Raw genomic sequence first — 5187 nt, forward strand, 5'->3', positions numbered from 1 at the left:
TTTATTGCTAGATAAAAAATTTCCGCTGAAATGTATTTGTCTTGTTAATACCTATCGATTGATCTAAAAAAAGCTTGAAACGCCCACTCTAACGCACACAAACCGCCTAGGCCTGTGGCGCCCACAATTTTCATGCTAGAAATATGTTATCTAAAACGTTTTAGTCTCGTCAATACCTATCGATAGACCAAAAAAAAGTTTGCCACGCCCACTCTAACAAAAAACAAGGAAGAACGCTATAGTCGAGTACCTCGACTATCAGATACCCGTTACTCAGCTAAATAGAGATATGCAAGCAGCAAAGCGAGATTGAAATGCGCCACCTACCGGCGGTATACAGATTTAAGCGTTATGGGCGTTAGAGTGGGCGTGGTAATACATTTCAGTTAAAATTTTGTATCTAGCAATGTGCCACGCCCACAAACCGCCGAAAACTGTGGCTCCTACAGTTTTGATGCTAGAATAAAAATTTTAACTGAGATGTATTGTTCTCATCAATACCTATCGATTGACCCACAAAAAAGTTTGCCACGCCCATTGTATAGCCCACAAGCCGCCCACAACCTTCAAAAAATCGTACATATGAACGAGGATATCTCGGAAATTGAGAATTGGGACCTCAGATTTAGGTTCCGTAGCCCACTTGAACGCCCACAAACCGCCCAAATCTCTGGTGCCCACAATTTTATTGCTAGATAAAAAATTTCCGCTGAAATGTATTTGTCTTGTTAATACCTATCGATTGATCTAAAAAAAGCTTGAAACGACCACTCTAACGCACACAAACCGCCTAGGCCTGTGGCGCCCACAATTTTCATGCTAGAAATATGTTATCTAAAACGTTTTAGTCTCGTCAATACCTATCGATAGACCAAAAAAAAGTTTGCCACGCCCACTCTAACAAAAAACAAGGAAGAACGCTATAGTCGAGTACCTCGACTATCAGATACCCGTTACTCAGCTAAATAGAGATATGCAAGCAGCAAAGCGAGATTGAAATGCGCCACCTACCGGCGGTATACAGATTTAAGCGTTATGGGCGTTAGAGTGGGCGTGGTAATAAATTTCAGTTAAAATTTTGTATCTAGCATGAAAATTGTGGGCGTCACAGGTTTTTGCGGTTTGTGGGCGTTAAAGTGGGCGTGGCACATTGCTGAAACAAACTTGCGCTGCGTAAGAAGCTCAGGAATCTGCACGCCAAATCTCAATAGCGTAGCTCCCATAGTTTCCGAGATCTCAGCGTTCATCCGGACGGACAGACAGACGGACAGACGGACATGGCTAGATCGACTCGGCTAGTGATCCTGATCAAGAATATATATACTTTGTGGGGTCGGAAACGCTTCCTTCTGCCTGTTACATACTTTCCGCCGAATCTAGTATACCCTTTCACTCTACGAGTAACGGGTATAAAAACAAAAAAGCTTTTTGCCTTCAGACATGTCACCGCGTCCCTAATGCAGAACTGGAGGGTTAGTACTCCAACCAGCCTGTATCTAATTGAAAGTTACACTATCAACTCGTTCCCACACTTTTGGACCCTCAATGGAAAATAACCATTTGAAAGAAGACCGAAAACCTAGACTAAACATTTGGATTGAGCCGCCGGTGCATTATCAATCCAAAGGGCAATTAGAAAATTCACTCAATTAAAGCTGGGTCCACTCATAAAAATCTTTAAGGTTCAAAACCGAGGTATGATCGTCGAGGAAGCGAGTTCAGTTTTGAGATTTGTTAATAGCCGGTCAGAAGTCGGTGTTTTTTATTAAACTTATGGTGCAAACTATTAGTTGGTGCAGCCGGTAGGATCTTAAAATTCTTTTAAAAACTCACCGGTACTGATCAACTAAAGAATAATACTAAACGACTATTTTATCCTGATCAGCGAAAATTCCGTGACTATTAAAACGAACAATATCAAGATCCGAACAGAAATAAAAAAATCCAATTCGGTCAAATCGCGCTTTAAAGTTTAAAAACAAAGTGCCAATATTGAAAACAAAATTAAGAAAAAAACAATTAAGCATGGCAAATCCACCAGCATTACCGCAGTTGTCTGAGATTCCTCTGAATCAACTAATCGGACAAATCAAGGAGTTACCTTTTTTGATGGAAATCCATCAGAATTAAGCCGCTATATTGCCCAAGTAGAGTATTTACTCCAACTATACCCTACCCAAGATGTTCGTCAAACCCACATCATCTATGGAGCCATTGAGGACCATCGGCGATTCAGCTCAAGCAGTCATCGAGGAAAAAAAAATCCATCTAATGGGTAACAACAAAAGTGGCCTTAATCAAAGCTTTTAAAGATCACAGGCCTTACGAAGACATCATACAACAAGTTCGTGACACAACATACCACGGAAGCATCAGTAGGTTCGTCAACGAACTAAAAACCAGATCATCAAAAGTACATACTAAGTTAGAATTAGAATCAGATCAAACAGACAAATTAATTTGTACAAGCTCTTCAAAGAAAACAATTAGGGATTGTATCGAAAGAAAACTTCCTGATAGATTGTATAACTCTCTGCCCAAAAAAGATATAACAACAAATGCCAACTTACAACAAGCAGCAATGGTTTTAGGTCATTGGGATGTAGACCCTTTTGATAATTATAAACCTAGATGCTACGATCGTCGAATAAATTCGGGAAATACACATCAAAACTATTATTGTCAAGGGAATAATTCTAATTCGTTTAGTGTTCCAAGAAATATTAATAATTCAAACAATTCAACAAGTCCTTGAAGTTTATCAAGTTTATCAAATAGATTGAAGAGGATAAGACCGCATTACAATGCCTTAATCCGATCTTATCAAAGGATCAATCATTTATTTGTTCAACAATAATGAACTAAAATAATGTAATGAATACAGATTAGAACACTTGAATGAAGAAGAAAAAGAAAACTTAAAGATGGTTTTATGTGAATATGATGACAGTACAAGTAAGGAGAAAATTTTGACCTTTACGAGTACTATTAAACATTCAATACAAACAGAAAATGAAGACCCAGTATACAGAAAACCATACAAGTACCCTCAAACTATTGACGAATTAGTCAACAAACAAATAAATGAAATGATTGAGCAGGAAATAATTCGTAAACCAAAATCTCTCTGTTGTTCACCAATTTGGATAGTTCCAAAAAAGAGCGATGCATCAAGCAAAATGAAGTTTAGATTAGTAGTAGATTACAGAAAGTTAAATGAGATCACTGTCAATAATATATTCCCGGTACCCAGAATGGATCAAATATTAGAATAATTGGGAAGGTGCCAATATTACATTACAAATATACACGAATGCCATTTGGTCTTCAAAATGCCCCGCTTCTTTTCAAAGGTGTATAAACAATTTATTGGAAGATTTAATATGTAAAGATTGTTTGGTATACCTAGATGATATTATAACTTTTTCCACTTCATTGGAAGAACACAATCTATCATAGAAAAAGGTATTTCAAAAGTTACGTAGCTTACGCATTATCCAGGACTTAATTAGAAGAAACTATGTTTACAGATAGTTTTGAAGAAAACATACCAGAAGAAACAGCCAGTAATGCAGATCCAACAGTGCACAATGCTCAATAAGGCAACCAAAATTATATTTCTATAACCGAGAGACCATTATATTATTTTCCCCGACAAATCAAATTAATTAAAGGAAATGAAATACATCTGAAGTAACACATTACTTTCACAAATTAAAAATTAAAATTATTTATAAAGAAGGAATACTTATGTACTAAAAAGAGCGCAATATATTTCCATAATGATTTCGATTTACTTACATTCCAAAAAGCTTATGTGAAAATTATAAATACAAATCATTTGACGAAATTAGTAAAATATATGGCAAAACTTGAAACGACAAGAAGAACTTTTACACCCAGGGATCGAAAATACTACCAAATGGTTTAGAGAAAAATATTATTTCCCCGACTATAAAAATTTAGTTCAGAATATAATAAATGAAGGAAACTTACAACACTGCTAAAACGGAACATAGAAATACCAAATTGACCTTTAAACTTACTCCAGAAATTCAAAATATAAGAGAAAAATTAGTCATGAATTTTTATATGGTTGGTAATCAACAATTTTTATCATGTATCAACGTATATTCAAAATTTGCTACTCTAGTAGAAAGCACAGGTACAGATTGGTTTGAAGCTAATAGAGCTATCATGAAAGTATTCAACGAAATGAGAAAACCACAAGAAATTAAAGCCGATAAAGATTCAGCATTTATGTGTGTAGCTCTGCACAATTGGTTGATTTCACAAGGTGTACAAATTCAAGTAACAAAACAAGAAGTAAAAACGATATATCAGACGTATAAAGGTTTTATAAAATGCAAAATGAGAAATTAAGAAATATAGGAAGCGGACCTGTCATTGAAAACAGATATAATAAGTTTGAATTAATTCTGTTTATTTATAATCATAAAAAAAACATAATGCTACAAATCAAATACCAGCTGACATATTTATGGGGATAATTAAATGGAAAACGGCATGACTATGAAATAGATACAAAGTATAGACAAGCACCTTTGGTAAAATCTAACCCAAAAATCCACTTAAGAAGACAGGAACCTTGAAGAAAATAGACGAAAAACATTTTGAGGAAACAAATAGGGGAAGAAAGATTATTTATTATAAATTCAAATTCAAAAAGATGAAGTAAATTAATAAAAGTGAATACGATGATAATTCTAGGCAAACGGAAGGAAGGGAACGGACTCAGCAATAACTCAATAAAAACAATAATTTTCTCCCTTATATTAGCAATTGCAATTCAACTAACAAGAGGGCAGAGCATTGAAATAAATCCCTTTAAGGCCCAAAACGGATATGTTGTATTTAAAACCGGATCTCGACTAATTATGAATATCTTTACCTAAGTGTAAACATAACTGTCTTGCATCATATGGAGTTGCCTTTCACGACTACCCCACACGCGTAGGTCCGAAGAGAGGGTAAACTTCAAGGGCGGCGTGCGCCTGGTGTGCGTGCGATCGGGGCGATCGTGGCAATCGTTTTATTCTGTTAACAATTCAAATCAACCTCATACATTTCAAACTAACTTAATCTTACCGCAGTGTGCCCTCCTACGATTCACAAGACAATGAGAAGCACATTTTATGGCGGCATCCATTAGACCGATATTAGTAG

Source organism: Drosophila suzukii, chromosome 3 (genome assembly GCF_043229965.1).
Source record: "Drosophila suzukii chromosome 3, CBGP_Dsuzu_IsoJpt1.0, whole genome shotgun sequence".
In the NCBI taxonomy this organism is placed as follows: domain Eukaryota; kingdom Metazoa; phylum Arthropoda; class Insecta; order Diptera; family Drosophilidae; genus Drosophila; species Drosophila suzukii.